We start from the raw sequence: 7,199 nt of genomic DNA on the forward strand, positions 1-7,199 counted from the left end.
TTTTTTACTTTTGCATTAATTTAAAAATATTGAATGTCAATTTCATATATCCAATATGCACTAAATTTTTAAATGCCAAAATATTTTCTTTTTGGTTCGAAATTTAATATAATATGATATAATTTATATCTATAATTTGATTGCCAATATTGCCTATAACATAACTTGGAATAATTAATTTATTTGTATCTTATTGAAGTCGTTATAAAATTCATTTTTTTGAACTGTCAGAATTTTGTTTATGATTATGTTAAATTCAATATGTCGCTTTTTTATTTGATCTATAATGTTTTAATCACTTATTATATAAATTTTCGACTATAAGTTGATATTCATACTATCCCTGAAACTAACATGGATAAAGTTCTGAGAAATCCGAATCCAAATCTATAAAATGTTTGATTTTTGGCACTTTTATTAATTTTTTATCAATTTTTGTACTGTAAAATAATGGATGATTATTTATCAAAATTGTAATATTTGGACTATAATTTTAGATGTATACTTTTTATTTTGGCATTGATTGCAACATGTGTCTTTTACCAGGTGTGTGTGGCAACTGTACGTTTATGAAAATCCTGAGATTCGCCAGTGTTTTTCGTACAATGGAACAAACCTTGATACAATCCTCAAAATCCTTAATATCCTTAACACTGATTCTCACGATCCTCATCCTGGCTTTCACCTACGTCCTGCATATTATAAATGGACCATTTGCCTACGATTTCGGTCCAGGGGTGCATCATTTGCCACATTGATGGCTTTGACTTTAGGGTTCCAAAGTCAAGATTTTGAGACCACTGAAAATTTTATGAACGGTGGATTTTTATTGGAATGGACTGTATTGTATTTTATTTTTGTAACGGTCATGACATTCGGTTTGCTCAGCATTTTTATTTCTGTGATCTGTGTGCATTTGGAAGATGCTAAGTTGTACGTGGATTGGTATGATGGAAGACAGTATACACTTTGGGATTATGTTAAGGATGAATTCAAGTACTTTGTGGTGAAGTTTGGATGTTGCAAGAAACCTAAAGGTCTGGTAAAATCAAAAAACTTGGCAGGAAACACCAGAAAGTTCAGGAACATCCAGTGATGAAGATGATAGTTTTTCCAGGCGTGAACTGCAAGATTTTCAAATTGTGTCGACATCTGCATTTGCTGCATATCCTTTACATTTCATCCGAATGTAGGTGTTTATGATAACAGTTCGTGTACGTTTTCAGAATTTGGTGAAGGTACTTCAAGAAGTAGCAGAATGTCTTCTAATTTCAAATTTGTACAAAAAATTTTGAAACCCAGGTGGAAAACAATTACAATTTGATTTAGAAACTGGCAATTGCAGACCAAGTTTTAGTGATTGCTCTGTTGACACTGAGACAACAAATTCTGGTGGACTGGTGGAAAAATTTGGTCAAATTTTAAAACTAATCAGTACTGTTGAAACTAGGACTTCAGGAATATCCAGAAATTTTTTTAACATACAAATAGAACATCAAGGAACTTCTGATGTACCCGGACAATTTTAAGGTGCGGAAAAAAAAAGTACAATTTGATTTAGTAACTGAGAATTGCAGACCAAGTCTTGGTGATTGTCCTAATCTAAGAAAAATTACAGATTTTGGTGACAAATTTAATCAATTCCATGAAGATCACAATACTGAAATTAGTGCTGGTAAAACTTTTCTTTCAGAAAATCACAGAAAAATCTTCTAATTTACAAACAGAACGTCAAGGATTTTATAAAGAAAATTCTGAACAATTTTCAAAGTCTGATCAATTTGATGAAAAAATGTCACTATCTGATTTAGTAAATGTTAATTGTCGACCAAGTCTTGATAATTCAATGACATTTGGGGCAGAAACAGTAAATTCTGGTGAACTCGTTGATAAATTTGGTAAATTTCCTGGAGAATCTGTAGGTGACAAAGTTATTTCTGGCCAGTCCATTAGTTCTTATCAACTTGCTGAAACAAATAACCAACAAATTCTGGATTTACAACATACACATACTGAAAAAACTTACAGTTATGGACCAATTCTTGATGATAACTCTGATCTAAGAAAATTTGGTACTAAACCAACAAATTCTGAAGCACTATTAATAAAGTTGATCAAGCTTCTGAAGATGGCATCAATAAAATCTTAAAAACAGGCGATGACAAAGTTATTTCTGGTTTTACAAATGAGCCAAAAATCTTCAATTTAGAAGAAGTAATACACAGCAAAAAATCAGAAAATAGTAACAAGGGTTGCAGAGAAAATTCTGATGATACACTTGATATACAAAATGATTTAGTAGATTTATTATCTAGATCACTTGATTGTTACAAAATACATCAAACTGTGGACAATAAATTTAGTGAATCTTCTAATAGCTCCAACCAATTCGATTGCAACCTGGTGGATTCTCTAAAATTCCAAGAATCAAAACCACTTTCCATAAATGTCAGTAGTTTTTTGTCCCATACAAGAAGATAATGTGGATGTGGCATCTAATTTACCAAATACTAGTACCGAAAGTTGGCCTACAGATAAAAATAGTTCAAAATCTTTTTTTGACGTTGGAACTTATACTGGAGGTGCCGAGAATATAATTTTAACAGTTGATGGAACAAATGACCAAAAAATTCTGGATTTAGGAGATATACAAATTTCCAAAAATTCAGAGAGTAGTGACATTAATTGCAGAGAAAATGCTGATGATACATTTGATATACAAAATGATTTAGTAGATTCATCATCTAGATCACATGATGGTTACAAAAAACATCAAACTGTAGACAATAAATTTAGTAAATCTTCTAATAGTTCCAGCCAACTCGATTGCAACCTAGTGGATTCTATAAAATTCCAAGAATCAAAACCACTTTCCATAAGTCTCAACAGTTTTTTTTGTCCTGTAGAAGTAGATAGTGTGGATGTGGCATGTATTTTACCAAATACTAGTACCAAAAGTTGTCTAAAATCTGTTTTTGATATTGGAACTCAAACTGACAATGCCAAGAACTTGTGTAAAAATAAAAGTTTCATCCAAAGTACGTGCAGTTTTTTTGGTCCTTCACAAGTAGATAATGTGGATAAGGCATCTAATTTACAAGATACTAGTACCAAAACTTGTCCAACAGATAAAAATAGTTCAAAATCTTTTTTTGATGTTGGAACTCAAACTTCCAGTGCCAAGAATTGTGTGAAAACAAGAATCCCATACAAAGTACCAACAGTTTTTTTGGTCCTTGGAAGTAGATAATGTGCATAAGGCATATAGTTTACAAGATAGTAGTACAAAAAGTTGTCTGGAAGTTAAGAACAATCCAAACTCACTTTTGATATTGGAACTCACAATTTGGGGACCAGCAGTACCAAGAATTTGTGCAAAAACCAGAAGTCCATACAAAGTGCCAGCATTTTTTTGTTCCTTCACAAGTAGATATGGCAACTAATATACCTGATACTAGTACCAAAAGTTGTCTAGAAGTTAAGGATAATTACAAAAACGTTTTGGTACACAAATTGGGTACTAGAAAGTCCCAGGAATTTGTGCAAAAACCAGAAGTTCATGCAAAGTCTCAGAAGTTTTTTTGGTTCATCACAAGTAGATAATATGAATAAGGTATCTAATTTATCAGATACTAGTACAAAAAGTTATCCAAAAGTTAAGAAAAAATCACAAGCTCATTTTGAAAGTGGGGTACAATACATTTGGAAAAACCAGCAGTATAAAAAAAATAAAGTGGAGAAACCAGAAGTCTATCCAAGTCCTCAGAAGTTTTTTTGGTTCTTCGCCAGCAAAATAATTTAGAAGTGGCACCAGATACTAGTACAAAAAGTTGTCCAGAAGTTAAGAACAATCACAAGCACGTTTTGGTTCACAAATTAGGTACTGGCAGCCCAAAGAATTTGTGCAAAACCAAGAAATCCATCCAAAGTACCAGCAGATTTGTTGGTTCTTCACACGTAGATAATGTGAATATAGTATCTTATTTACAAAATACTAAAACAAAAAGTTGTCCAGAAGTTGAGAAGAATCACAAGCTTGTTTGAAAGTAGGAAGTCACCAATTATGTAAAGGAAGTCCCAAAAATTTGTGCAAAAACCAGAAGTCCATGCAAAGTGCCAACAGTTTTTTGGTTCTTCACAAGTAGATATGGCAACTAATTTACCTGATACTAGTACAAAAAGTAATCCAGAAGTTAAAAACAATCACAAGCTGGTTCTGATTCACAAATTAGTTACTAGAAGTCCCAAGAATTTGTGCAAAAACCAGAATCTGATACAGAGAACCAGCAGTTTTTTTGGTCCTTCGCCAGCAAATAATGTAGAATTGGAAGCAGATACTAGTACAAAAAGTTGTCCAGAAGTTAGCAACAATCCAGAGTCACTTTTTGATTTGGAACTGACAAATTAGGTACTGGCAGTCCCAAGAATTTGTGCAAAAACCAGAAGTCCATGCAGAGTCCCAGAAGTTTTTTTGGTTCTTCACAAGTAGATAATGTGGATGTGGCATCTAATTTACAAGATGCTGGTACAAAAAGTTGGTCAACAGTAAAAACAAACCAAAGTCACTTTTAAATGTTGGAAACCCAAAAATTAAGTGAGAATTTGTACGAAAACCCAGGGAATTCCATCCAGAATGACATCAAATTTTTTGATCCTTCACAAGCAAAAAATGTGGAAATGAAAGCTAATTCACTAAATACTAGTACAAATAGTTATCCAATAGTTAAAATAATCCAAAGTCACTTTTGATATTGGAAACACACAAATTAGGTACTGGCAGTGTCCAGAATTTGTGCAGAAACCAGAATTCTATCCAGAATAGCAAAAGTTTAGGAAATATTGGTAAAACTAAACACTATCTTGTTAATTCCAATCTAAAATACAACCAAGAGTATCATAAATCATTTACAGATAAAAACAATAGTCAAAAACCAATAAAATTACGAAGAACTGAAGCCAAAACTGATATCACCGCCGATTTTTGTATACAAAGTGCATCATCCAATGATGACAAGAATTTTGGTCAAATCGAGTGCAACTTAGTGGATTTTTGTAAATTTCAAAAAACAGAACAAATTTTGAAAAAAGTGGACTTGGTATCTAATTTACCAGGTACTAGTACAAAAAGTTACACCAAAATTGGCCAGAACAATCAGAGATGCATCCAAGATTCAGCAAGACAGGAATTATTAATAATCCAGCATATGGTCTTTCTTTCGAGACTAAAAAAATGCAAGAATGGAACAAAAAACCAAAAGAAAACTTTTGCACAGGTAAAAAATATAAAATGTTGTCCAATATACACCAAAATTGGCCAGAACAATCAGAGATGCATCCAAAAATTCAGCAAGACAGGAATTATTAATAATCCAGCATATGGTCTCTCTTTCAAGACCAAAAAAATAAAACAATGGAACAAAAATCCAAAGAAAACTTTTGCACAGGTAGAAAATATAAAAAGTTGTCTTGGTAAAAATTGGTGTGGAAATCCGAATTGCATCCAAACTTGCAACAGATCAGGAATCATTAATAAAACAGACTATGACAAAACATCAAGAAAAACTTTAGACCTTTATCCAGTTGTTGACCAAAAATCTATAAAATTACGAAGAACAGCAGCCAGAAGTGAATTCAGCACCAATTTTTGTGCAAATTTGTACAGAGATTGCAAACAAAATCACAATGTTCAAGCTTTTGGTGCAAAATTACAATCAATCTATACAAAGGCAAAAAATTTAAGACTTTTACAATGCATAACCATAAAAGAAAATCTAACCAGATTTTTAAAGCCAAGAGAAGGTATGTAAATGTCAACTTTTGTGTTGAAAATCATCTTAAAAACTTACAGAAAGATGTAAAAATTGGAAAGTTGTTTAAGGACCATAGTTTGAAAACTAAACCAAATGATAATAGACATATCAGTTGCTCAAAACTTGGTGCAAGGAGAAAATCCAATATAGAATTACACAGAACTGTACCTAAACTAAATTTTACCATAGGTGACCATCCAAATAATGACACTATTATCAACTCTGGTATCAATTTACATGGTACAACTAAACACGTTTTCTTCAAACCTACGACTAAGTATTTATACTATTTACGTAAAAATGCAAAATTTAGAGATTTGCATTTGGAGCAAACAAAGTCAACTGTGGAATTTTATCAAAATAAATTGTTTTATAGCAAAAATCGTAGAAAAGTCAAGTTTGTGAGGTGGATTCAATTGGAAACAAGATGGGGCACAAAAGTATGTTAAGACTTAAAGGTGGAGGATATGGGAATTTTTTGGAAAATTTTGGAAATAGTCAGAAATCTTCTGAGACCAGAAGTGTACCAGATATTTCTGCTACAAAAGAGAACTTTGTTTCTTTGGAAAACCTTGGAAATGACCACAAATTTGTTGGATTTGGTGAGTACAAATGTACCAGAAATCAACCAAGTGTTTCTGCAAGAAAAAAGAACTTTGGTTCTTCAGGAGACATCCACAATTTTTTTAAATTTGATGAGCCAAGTTGTACTAGAAGTGAACCAGATGATTCTGCAGCAAAAAATAACTTTATTTCTTTGGAAAGCTTTAAAGATATCCACAAATCTCCTGGATTTGATGAACCAAATCATATCAGAAGTGCTGGAAATTTTTCTGAAGATTTTTCAAGAATTTCTGGAATAAAAGAAGACTTTTGGTGAATTTTGAAAATGTGGAGAATGTTATTACAAAATCTAAATTACCAAAATTTGATGTATCCTATGATGAATTAATTTGTACCAGAACTATAGAGATCTTCTGCAACAAAAGAAAACTTTCTTTAGAAAATTTGGAGAAATCCACAAATCTTTAGGAATTTCTGAGCCAAGTTGTACCAGAAGTGAACCAGATTTTTCTGCAGGAAAAAAATAACTTAGTTTCTCTGGAAAACTTTGAAGAAATTGACAAGTCTTCTAGAATTGATGATTCGAATTGTACCAGAAGTACTAAAAAATTTTCTGAAGATTTTTCAAGAATTTCTGGAACAAAAGATAACTTTTTGCTGAACTATGAAAATGATAAGGATGGTATAGAAAAATCTAAATTACCAAAATTAGATATATCTTCTGATGACTTAATTTGTACCAAAATTACTAAAAATTCTTCTGCAAATTTATCAACATTTTCTGCAACAAAAGAAAACCCTCTTTCTTTAGAAAACTTTGAAAAA

This window comes from Ctenocephalides felis, unplaced genomic scaffold, assembly GCF_003426905.1.
Source record: "Ctenocephalides felis isolate EL2017-DRISC unplaced genomic scaffold, ASM342690v1 CF-g0.4_SCAFFOLD_03573, whole genome shotgun sequence".
Taxonomy (NCBI): domain Eukaryota; kingdom Metazoa; phylum Arthropoda; class Insecta; order Siphonaptera; family Pulicidae; genus Ctenocephalides; species Ctenocephalides felis.